At 39.0% G+C, this 10,000-nt stretch overlaps 11 non-coding genes and 4 pseudogenes across 11 annotated transcripts; all 15 read right to left on the reverse strand.

The window, feature by feature from the left end:
* Positions 1-4,997: 4,997 nt before the first annotated feature.
* Positions 4,998-5,116, reverse strand: LOC132128399 (5S ribosomal RNA). Its single transcript, XR_009427990.1, has one exon. It is a non-coding gene; the product is annotated as a 5S ribosomal RNA (ribosomal RNA).
* A 236-nt stretch (positions 5,117-5,352) lies between these two features.
* Positions 5,353-5,471, reverse strand: LOC132128400 (5S ribosomal RNA). The gene has a single exon (XR_009427991.1). It is a non-coding gene; the product is annotated as a 5S ribosomal RNA (ribosomal RNA).
* Positions 5,472-5,698: 227 nt separating this feature from the next.
* Positions 5,699-5,817, reverse strand: LOC132128781 (5S ribosomal RNA). The gene has a single exon (XR_009428350.1). It is a non-coding gene; the product is annotated as a 5S ribosomal RNA (ribosomal RNA).
* Positions 5,818-6,050: 233 nt separating this feature from the next.
* LOC132128739 (5S ribosomal RNA) lies at positions 6,051-6,169 on the reverse strand. Its single transcript, XR_009428308.1, has one exon. It is a non-coding gene; the product is annotated as a 5S ribosomal RNA (ribosomal RNA).
* A 235-nt stretch (positions 6,170-6,404) lies between these two features.
* LOC132128401 (5S ribosomal RNA) lies at positions 6,405-6,523 on the reverse strand. The gene has a single exon (XR_009427992.1). It is a non-coding gene; the product is annotated as a 5S ribosomal RNA (ribosomal RNA).
* Positions 6,524-6,757: 234 nt separating this feature from the next.
* On the reverse strand, positions 6,758-6,866 carry LOC132128230 (5S ribosomal RNA; annotated as a pseudogene).
* Positions 6,867-7,094: 228 nt separating this feature from the next.
* Positions 7,095-7,213, reverse strand: LOC132128402 (5S ribosomal RNA). Its single transcript, XR_009427993.1, has one exon. It is a non-coding gene; the product is annotated as a 5S ribosomal RNA (ribosomal RNA).
* Positions 7,214-7,446: 233 nt separating this feature from the next.
* Positions 7,447-7,565, reverse strand: LOC132128741 (5S ribosomal RNA). Its single transcript, XR_009428309.1, has one exon. It is a non-coding gene; the product is annotated as a 5S ribosomal RNA (ribosomal RNA).
* Positions 7,566-7,799: 234 nt separating this feature from the next.
* LOC132128200 (5S ribosomal RNA) lies at positions 7,800-7,908 on the reverse strand (annotated as a pseudogene).
* A 228-nt stretch (positions 7,909-8,136) lies between these two features.
* LOC132128780 (5S ribosomal RNA) lies at positions 8,137-8,255 on the reverse strand. The gene has a single exon (XR_009428349.1). It is a non-coding gene; the product is annotated as a 5S ribosomal RNA (ribosomal RNA).
* A 231-nt stretch (positions 8,256-8,486) lies between these two features.
* LOC132128404 (5S ribosomal RNA) lies at positions 8,487-8,605 on the reverse strand. The gene has a single exon (XR_009427995.1). It is a non-coding gene; the product is annotated as a 5S ribosomal RNA (ribosomal RNA).
* A 233-nt stretch (positions 8,606-8,838) lies between these two features.
* On the reverse strand, positions 8,839-8,947 carry LOC132128201 (5S ribosomal RNA; annotated as a pseudogene).
* A 230-nt stretch (positions 8,948-9,177) lies between these two features.
* On the reverse strand, positions 9,178-9,296 carry LOC132128405 (5S ribosomal RNA). Its single transcript, XR_009427996.1, has one exon. It is a non-coding gene; the product is annotated as a 5S ribosomal RNA (ribosomal RNA).
* A 234-nt stretch (positions 9,297-9,530) lies between these two features.
* On the reverse strand, positions 9,531-9,649 carry LOC132128406 (5S ribosomal RNA). The gene has a single exon (XR_009427997.1). It is a non-coding gene; the product is annotated as a 5S ribosomal RNA (ribosomal RNA).
* A 234-nt stretch (positions 9,650-9,883) lies between these two features.
* On the reverse strand, positions 9,884-9,992 carry LOC132128231 (5S ribosomal RNA; annotated as a pseudogene).
* Positions 9,993-10,000: the final 8 nt, after the last annotated feature.

Raw genomic sequence — 10,000 nt, forward strand, 5'->3', positions numbered from 1 at the left:
ATAATCCAAACATTCTAGTTCCACATCCAAACATTGCCATTTTAGGATCTTCCAAATATCTTTCTCTTTGACTTCATTAAAATGCCTCATCCAAAATACATTAGCAATAGGTTTTTTAAAAACAGAATTTCTAAAAAAACAGTAAAACATTCCAACAGTTCCCAAATTTAAGTCAAACCACTTATCTTTCCATTTGAAAAACACATCCATTTTGTTTTCGCTTCTCCCCCCTTTGCTTATTTCATCCAGCCATTGCCTTGGGATTGCCTTTTTTACATCCTCATATTGTCTTCTTAAACCTGACATATTAAAATCCTCCTTCTCCTCTTCCATAGCATCTATAATGACCTGCAATGGTAAAAATCCCTCTTTATATTCCCATAAAACATCTCGTATTTTTAAAATTCCCACCTTCATCCATTTTTTAAAATAGATATCCTGCTCTTGTAGCTTTATCTTTCCATTCAGAAACAGAGGTTGATTTAAAACAACTTCCCTCCCCCTCGGATTAAAATCAACCTCTGTTAAAAAAAGTCTCCAAGCACTTAAAACTTCCTGATAAAATCCTGGTATACCCTCTAGCATCCAATTTTTGAGTTTCATCCATAAAATATTATCCCCCAATTTAAAATTCCCACATTTATTTAGATAAAAACCCATCATTTTTTTCCATTCAGCTTTGTTTGTCCTATCCAGATATTTTTTAACAACTTTCACCCTCATACTTTTCATTTTTTGTTCCACATCCACTAAACCCATCCCTCCCTCATCCAGCTGCCCTATTAATGTAAAATAAGCAATCCTTGGAGGCTTTTTATCCCATAAAAACTCTAAAACACATTTCTTTATCCTTTTTAAAACCCAGTTTGGCAATGGCATCACATGTAAAACATACCACATTTTAGACAACATTAACAAATTCACAATTAATATTTTCCCCCTCAAACTTAAAAACATGTTCCTCCAAAAAATCAACCTTCTCTCCATTCCACCTACTATCCCTTCCCACATATTATCTACTGCCACTTTTTCATTCTTTGCTAACACCACCCCTAAAATCTTTATTTCCTGTACCTCCATGAACTTAAACACCCCTGCTAAATCCACCACCCCTCCAAATTTCATATACACAGTTTTTTCTTCATTGATTTTTGCACCCGTCCCATCACAATAGTATTTAATTTTTTCCATAACCTTTTTAACGCTTTCCATATTTTCCACCACAATTGTTGTATCATCTGCGTATTGAAAGATTTTCTTAAATTCCCCTTCCTCTTCCATTTTTATTCCTTTTATTCCTTCCTCCTTATTTATTAAAAGTCCTAAAGGTTCTGCCACCAAAGAATAAAGCTGTGCTGATAACGGACACCCCTGCCTTATAGACCTTAAAACTTTAAAAGGTTGACTTAAAAATCCATTACATTTTACTTTCGTTAAGATATCCTTGTATAAAATTGCAATCCATTTAATAAAATTTTCCCCAAAACCGAACTTCTTTAAAACAGAAAATAAGAATTTATGCTCCACTCTATCAAATGCTTTTTCAAAATCCAACCTTATAACATATGCTTTCTTTTCCTTTTCTTTTATATAACCTATTATGTCTCTTATGCTACTTGTAATGTCTGCTATGTCCCTCCCTTTTACACCATATGCTTGATTAGTTTCAATTATACTTGGCATTACATTCTTCAATCTGTTAGCTAAAACTTTAGCTAAAATCTTAAAATCAGTATTTAGCATTGTGATGGGTCTAAAATTCTTCAAATTTGTTTTATCACCTTGTTTCTTATAAATTATTTTCATTAAACCTAACCCCATTCTTGGATTGACTCCTTCTTTCCTAAAAATATCATCATAAATCCCCTTTAAAATCACACTGAGTTTTTCTTTAAAAACTTTGTAAAATTCACTTCCAATACCATCTATTCCTGGACTCTTTTTTACTCTTAGGGAGTTTATAGCTTGTATAATTTCTTCCGTTTCTATCTCCTTTTCACAGTCTATTTTATCTTCTTCTCCAACTTTCCTAGTTATTCTTTGCAACAAAACATTTCCCTTCTCCTCCTCCACCCCTTCTGATTTAAAAAGCTTTTCATAAAAAGTCTCTATTTCTTTTAAAATCTCTCCTGTATTAAAAACCGACTGGCCATCTCTGTTTTTAAGCTCTTTGATCATTTCAGCTTTTCCCCTACTTTTTTCGAGATTAAAAAAGAATCTGTTACATTTTTCCCCCTCTATTGTGTATTTAGCTTTACTTCTCAACATCGCTCCCTGGCATTTGTCTTCCTCCATTTTTTTAAGCTTCTCCTCCATTTCAAACACTTTTTGCACATTTACTTCATTTTTGTTTAACTCTTCTTTTAACGTTCTTCTTATTTCTTTTTCCTTTGTCCTTTTCACCCTTTGCAGTATATTACAGAAATTAATTGAATATTTCTTTATTTCAAATTTCACATTTTCCCACCATTGTCTTTTATCTTCTAAATACATTGCATCTTTTTTTTCCTCATCTAATAAATTCTCTATCCCATTTTTAAAACTTTCATGATTTAAGATTTCTGTATTTAAAATCCATACCCCAGGCCCTTTCGTTTCCCTTTTAAAATCCATCCTCATTAAAACCATTTTATGATCACTTAAAGTTGTTTCTTTATAAAGTACATCATCAATAAAACAATCCAAATTTCTTGTGCTCAGAAAATAATCTATCCTAGTTTGGCACATAAAATTCCCAACTAACTGTTTTCTGGAATATTCTCTCTTTTTTCCATTTCTTTCTCTCCAAACATCAATCATATTTTTTTCTTCCATCAATAATTTAAGTTCCTTCCTTCCACCGTCCGTCCTAAAAACCATCCCATTAGCCATGTCTATTTTGCTAAAAACAGTATTAAAATCCCCTGCAACCACCACCCTTTTCCATTTCTCTATTATGTCTCTTAAAACATTAAAATACATTTTCTTATCCTTTTCCTCATTTGGTGCATGTATATTTACTACAATAAATTTTTCATCCTCAAAATCAATTTCTACTGCAATACATTTCCCTTTTTTATCATCATAGATTTGTTTTGTCATAGTAGCTTTCCCTTTTTTAATCAAAATAGCCACTCCTCCTCCCAAACTTTTCTCCCCGTTACTAAAAAATATTTCCCCATCCCACCTTCTTTTAAAATCTTCCATTACATTTCCTTTCCAGTTAGTTTCTTGCAATAAAATCATATCATCATTTTTACACAACTCTTTCATCTTTTCAAATTTCAAAACATTCAATAATCCTCTTGCATTAAAGGACACAATTCTCAACACCATAAAGTAAAACAAAAACGATAAAATACCCATCTTATTAGTCCATATCTTCTCCCTCTTCTAAAAGTCCACCACTGTCCTGATTTTCTGTAAACACTTCCTTCACCACTCTTTTCCTTGCTTTTTCAATATTTGGTGTTACCTTTTTCACTCTTCTTCTTTTGTTCGATGCCCCCGTGCTCCCACCATCCGTGATGTTTCCACTCTCAATGTCTAGCTCCCCTTCTTCGTTGACTCCTTCCTGCTCCTCCACTTTGTCTAGTATATTCTGTATACTCGCCGTTATCTGCATTGGTGTCCATGTCTCTTCCTCTTCCTGTGTTGATGTTGTTAATTCATGTCCATTTCCTATGTTCTTTTCCTTGGATTTTTCTGCGTCCTCCTGTTGCTCCTCCTCATTATCATTCTCATGCATTTGCCCGCTCACTTGATCCTCTTCCTGTTGCTCATTGTCCATCCAACATTCACATTTGTCCAATGTCATTTTACAGTCTGGGCACCTTATCGCAGTACAGTCTCTTGCGAAATGGCCTCTTTCCTCGCATTTGTGACATTTGAAGTCCGGACAGTCCTTCATTATATGGTCAGGGCTCATACACAGTCTACAGGTCTTCACCTGCTTACTGTGTATCACCCTAAAGTATTGAGGACCTCCCTCGGTCTCCATCCTTGTGCTGTATGGTAAAGAAGCCACTTCCTTTGGAAAACGCACTCTTAAGAACCTCGTTCCATCTTCTATATGGGTGCCCGAGTAGAATCTCCTCCTTATTTGAGAAATGGGTGTTACTCCCCATCCTTCAAGCTTATTTAAAATCTCATGGTCATTCATGTATGCAGGCAAATGCATGAACGAGACAACAAAGTCTCTGTTGTGTAACTTTTTGATTTCACAAATTTTACCTTTAATGGTTAGTCCATCAACCAGTTTCTCAGTGTCCTCTTCATGCTCCAATGTAATCTCATATTCCCTCATCTGCTTAGGTCGTATTGCTAAAATTCTTGTTACTTCAATCTTTTCTGTTAGTGCTTTTATAATATCCTCTGCTCTCCCGTCTTGTACCTCCGACAAATCCACCACCACAGTCGCTTCTTTTGTGTAAATCCTCTTATCAGTTATTTCATTGTAATCCTTTTCTCTTTGTCGATAACCCAGTCCATTTTCTGCTTGCCTCCGTGTTCCTCGTGTCAAATCCATGTCAGTTGCCATTAATCTATCCATTTTACATAAAACAAACCCCGACAGATCCCTCCCAAACAGCAGAGCTGTTGGGAGGACACAAATAAAACAAAAATAACAAAATACTACAAACAAAAACACTTATTTTAACCAAACCAAAATAACAAAACACAAAAAGTTTGGGTGAGCCTCCCTCACCCCTCTCTGGCACAATCACTTCCTGTTTGCTCACTAGTGCCTCTAGTGTGCTCAGGTTGGTATGGCCGTAAGCGAAAACTGCTGCAAAGAGAGGGCTATTTAAAGATCAGCCACTCTCATCTCCAGTACATTATATAAGTAGGGAAGAAACCCCAAAAGCTTACAGCACCTGGAATTATTCCCAGGCAGTCTACCATCCAAGTAGTAACCAGTACCAAACATGCTAAGATTCGGAGATCGGGCATTGACTCTTTTTTTTTTTTTTTTTTTTTTGCAAGATTATTATATAATTAGTGAAACATTTCCAAAAAGCTTACAGCACCTGGTATTCCCAGGCGGTCTCCCATCCAAGTACTAACCAGGCCCAAACCTGCTTAGCTTCCGAGATCAGACGAGATCGGGCATAGCCAGGTTGGTATGGCCGTAAGCGAAAACTGCTGCAAAGAGAGGGCTATTTAAAGATCAGCCACTCTCATCTCCAGTACATTATATAAGTAGGGAAGAAACCCCAAAAGCTTACAGCACCTGGAATTATTCCCAGGCAGTCTACCATCCAAGTAGTAACCAGTACCAAACATGCTAAGATTCGGAGATCGGGCATTGACTCTTTTTTTTTTTTTTTTTTTTTGCAAGATTATTATATAATTAGTGAAACATTTCCAAAAAGCTTACAGCACCTGGTATTCCCAGGCGGTCTCCCATCCAAGTACTAACCAGGCCCAAACCTGCTTAGCTTCCGAGATCAGACGAGATCGGGCATAGCCAGGTTGGTATGGCCGTAAGCGAAAACTGCTGCAAAGAGAGGGCTATTTAAAGATCAGCCACTCTAATCTCCAGTACATTATATAAGTAGGGAAGAAAACCCAAAAGCTTACAGCACCTGGAATTATTCCCAGGCAGTCTACCATCCAAGTAGTAACCAGTACCAAACATGCTAAGATTCGGAGATCGGGCATTGACTCTTTTTTTTTTTTTGCAAGATTATTATATAATTAGTGAAACTTTCCAAAAAGCTTACAGCACCTGGTATTCCCAGGCGGTCTCCCATCCAAGTACTAACCAGGCCCAAACCTGCTTAGCTTCCGAGATCAGACGAGATCGGGCATAGCCAGGTTGGTATAGCCGTAAGCGAAAACTGCTGCAAAGAGAGGGCTATTTAAAGATCAGCCACTCTAATCTCCAGTACATTATATAAGTAGGGAAGAAACCCAAAAAGCTTACAGCACCTGGAATTATTCCCAGGCAGTCTACCATCCAAGTAGTAACCAGTACCAAACATGCTAAGATTCGGAGATCGGTCATTGACTCTTTTTTTTTTTTTTTTTTGCAAGATTATTATATAATTAGTGAAACATTTCCAAAAAGCTTACAGCACCTGGTATTCCCAGACGGTCTCCCATCCAAGTACTAACCAGGCCCAAACCTGCTTAGCTTCCGAGATCAGACGAGATCGGGCATAGCCAGGTTGGTATGGCCGTAAGCGAAAACTGCTGCAAAGAGAGGGCTATTTAAAGATCAGCCACTCTCATCTCCAGTACATTATATAAGTAGGGAAGAAAACCCAAAAGCTTACAGCACCTGGAATTATTCCCAGGCAGTCTACCATCCAAGTAGTAACCAGTACCAAACATGCTAAGATTCGGAGATCGGGCATTGACTCTTTTTTTTTTTTTTTTTTTTGCAAGATTATTATATAATTAGTGAAACATTTCCAAAAAGCTTACAGCACCTGGTATTCCCAGGCGGTCTCCCATCCAAGTACTAACCAGGCCCAAACCTGCTTAGCTTCCGAGATCAGACGAGATCGGGCATAGCCAGGTTGGTATGGCCGTAAGCGAAAACTGCTGCAAAGAGAGGGCTATTTAAAGATCAGCCACTCTAATCTCCAGTACATTATATAAGTAGGGAAGAAAACCCAAAAGCTTACAGCACCTGGAATTATTCCCAGGCAGTCTACCATCCAAGTAGTAACCAGTACCAAACATGCTAAGATTCGGAGATCGGGCATTGACTCTTTTTTTTTTTTTTTTTTTGCAAGATTATTATATAATTAGTGAAACATTTCCAAAAAGCTTACAGCACCTGGTATTCCCAGACGGTCTCCCATCCAAGTACTAACCAGGCCCAAACCTGCTTAGCTTCCGAGATCGGGCATAGCCAGGTTGGTATGGCCGTAAGCGAAAACTGCTGCAAAGAGAGGGCTATTTAAAGATCAGCCACTCTAATCTCCAGTACATTATATAAGTAGGGAAGAAAACCCAAAAGCTTACAGCACCTGGAATTATTCCCAGGCAGTCTACCATCCAAGTAGTAACCAGTACCAAACATGCTAAGATTCGGAGATCGGGCATTGACTCTTTTTTTTTTTTTTGCAAGATTATTATATAATTAGTGAAACTTTCCAAAAAGCTTACAGCACCTGGTATTCCCAGGCGGTCTCCCATCCAAGTACTAACCAGGCCCAAACCTGCTTAGCTTCCGAGATCAGACGAGATCGGGCATAGCCAGGTTGGTATGGCCGTAAGCGAAAACTGCTGCAAAGAGAGGGCTATTTAAAGATCAGCCACTCTAATCTCCAGTACATTATATAAGTAGGGAAGAAACCCAAAAAGCTTACAGCACCTGGAATTATTCCCAGGCAGTCTACCATCCAAGTAGTAACCAGTACCAAACATGCTAAGATTCGGAGATCGGTCATTGACTCTTTTTTTTTTTTTTTTTTGCAAGATTATTATATAATTAGTGAAACATTTCCAAAAAGCTTACAGCACCTGGTATTCCCAGACGGTCTCCCATCCAAGTACTAACCAGGCCCAAACCTGCTTAGCTTCCGAGATCAGACGAGATCGGGCATAGCCAGGTTGGTATGGCCGTAAGCGAAAACTGCTGCAAAGAGAGGGCTATTTAAAGATCAGCCACTCTAATCTCCAGTACATTATATAAGTAGGGAAGAAACCCCAAAAGCTTACAGCACCTGGAATTATTCCCAGGCAGTCTACCATCCAAGTAGTAACCAGTACCAAACATGCTAAGATTCGGAGATCGGTCATTGACTCTTTTTTTTTTTTTTTTTTTGCAAGATTATTATATAATTAGTGAAACATTTCCAAAAAGCTTACAGCACCTGGTATTCCCAGGCGGTCTCCCATCCAAGTACTAACCAGGCCCAAACCTGCTTAGCTTCCGAGATCGGGCATAGCCAGGTTGGTATGGCCGTAAGCGAAAACTGCTGCAAAGAGAGGGCTATTTAAAGATCAGCCACTCTAATCTCCAGTACATTATATAAGTAGGGAAGAAAACCCAAAAGCTTACAGCACCTGGAATTATTCCCAGGCAGTCTACCATCCAAGTAGTAACCAGTACCAAACATGCTAAGATTCGGAGATCGGGCATTGACTCTTTTTTTTTTTTTTGCAAGATTATTATATAATTAGTGAAACTTTCCAAAAAGCTTACAGCACCTGGTATTCCCAGGCGGTCTCCCATCCAAGTACTAACCAGGCCCAAACCTGCTTAGCTTCCGAGATCAGACGAGATCGGGAATAGCCAGGTTGGTATGGCCATAAGCGAAAACTGCTGCAAAGAGAGGGCTATTTAAAGATCAGCCACTCTAATCTCCAGTACATTATATAAGTAGGGAAGAAAACCCAAAAGCTTACAGCACCTGGAATTATTCCCAGGCAGTCTACCATCCAAGTAGTAACCAGTACCAAACATGCTAAGATTCGGAGATCGGGCATTGACTCTTTTTTTTTTTTTTTTGCAAGATTATTATATAATTAGTGAAACATTTCCAAAAAGCTTACAGCACCTGGTATTCCCAGGCGGTCTCCCATCCAAGTACTAACCAGGCCCAAACCTGCTTAGCTTCCGAGATCAGACGAGATCGGGCATAGCCAGGTTGGTATGGCCGTAAGCGAAAACTGCTGCAAAGAGAGGGCTATTTAAAGATCAGCCACTCTAATCTCCAGTACATTATATAAGTAGGGAAGGAACCCCAAAAGCTTACAGCACCTGGAATTATTCCCAGGCAGTCTACCATCCAAGTAGTAACCAGTACCAAACATGCTAAGATTCGGAGATCGGTCATTGACTCTTTTTTTTTTTTTTTTTTGCAAGATTATTATATAATTAGTGAAACATTTCCAAAAAGCTTACAGCACCTGGTATTCCCAGGCGGTCTCCCATCCAAGTACTAACCAGGCCCAAACCTGCTTAGCTTCCGAGATCGGGCATAGCCAGGTTGGTATGGCCGTAAGCGAAAACTGCTGCAAAGAGAGGGCTATTTAAAGATCAGCCACTCTAATCTCCAGTACATTATATAAGTAGGGAAGAAAACCCAAAAGCTTACAGCACCTGGAATTATTCCCAGGCAGTCTACCATCCAAGTAGTAACCAGTACCAAACATGCTAAGATTCGGAGATCGGGCATTGAGTCTTTTTTTTTTTTTTTGCAAGATTATTATATAATTAGTGAAACATTTCCAAAAAGCTTACAGCACCTGGTATTCCCAGGCGGTCTCCCATCCAAGTACTAACCAGGCCCAAACCTGCTTAGCTTCCGAGATCAGACGAGATCGGGCATAGCCAGGTTGGTATGGCCGTAAGCGAAAACTGCTGCAAAGAGAGGGCTATTTAAAGATCAGCCACTCTAATCTCCAGTACATTATATAAGTAGGGAAGAAAACCCAAAAGCTTACAGCACCTGGAATTATTCCCAGGCAGTCTACCATCCAAGTAGTAACCAGTACCAAACATGCTAAGATTCGGAGATCGGGCATTGACTCTTTTTTTTTTTTTTTTTTTGCAAGATTATTATATAATTAGTGAAACATTTCCAAAAAGCTTACAGCACCTGGTATTCCCAGGCGGTCTCCCATCCAAGTACTAACCAGGCCCAAACCTGCTTAGCTTCCGAGATCAGACGAGATCGGGCATAGCCAGGTTGGTATGGCCGTAAGCGAAAACTGCTGCAAAGAGAGGGCTATTTAAAGATCAGCCACTCTAATCTCCAGTACATTATATAAGTAGGGAAGAAAACCCAAAAGCTTACAGCACCTGGAATTATTCCCAGGCAGTCTACCATCCAAGTAGTAACCAGTACCAAACATGCTAAGATTCGGAGATCGGGCATTGACTCTTTTTTTTTTTTTTTTTTTGCAAGATTATTATATAATTAGTGAAACATTTCCAAAAAGCTTACAGCACCTGGTATTCCCAGACGGTCTCCCATCCAAGTACTAACCAGGCCCAAACCTGCTTAGCTTCCGAGATCGGGCATAGCCAGGTTGGTATGGCCGTAAGCGAAAACTG

The sequence above is a fragment of the Carassius carassius genome, chromosome 45 (assembly GCF_963082965.1).
Source record: "Carassius carassius chromosome 45, fCarCar2.1, whole genome shotgun sequence".
NCBI classification, from domain to species: Eukaryota; Metazoa; Chordata; class Actinopteri; order Cypriniformes; family Cyprinidae; genus Carassius; species Carassius carassius.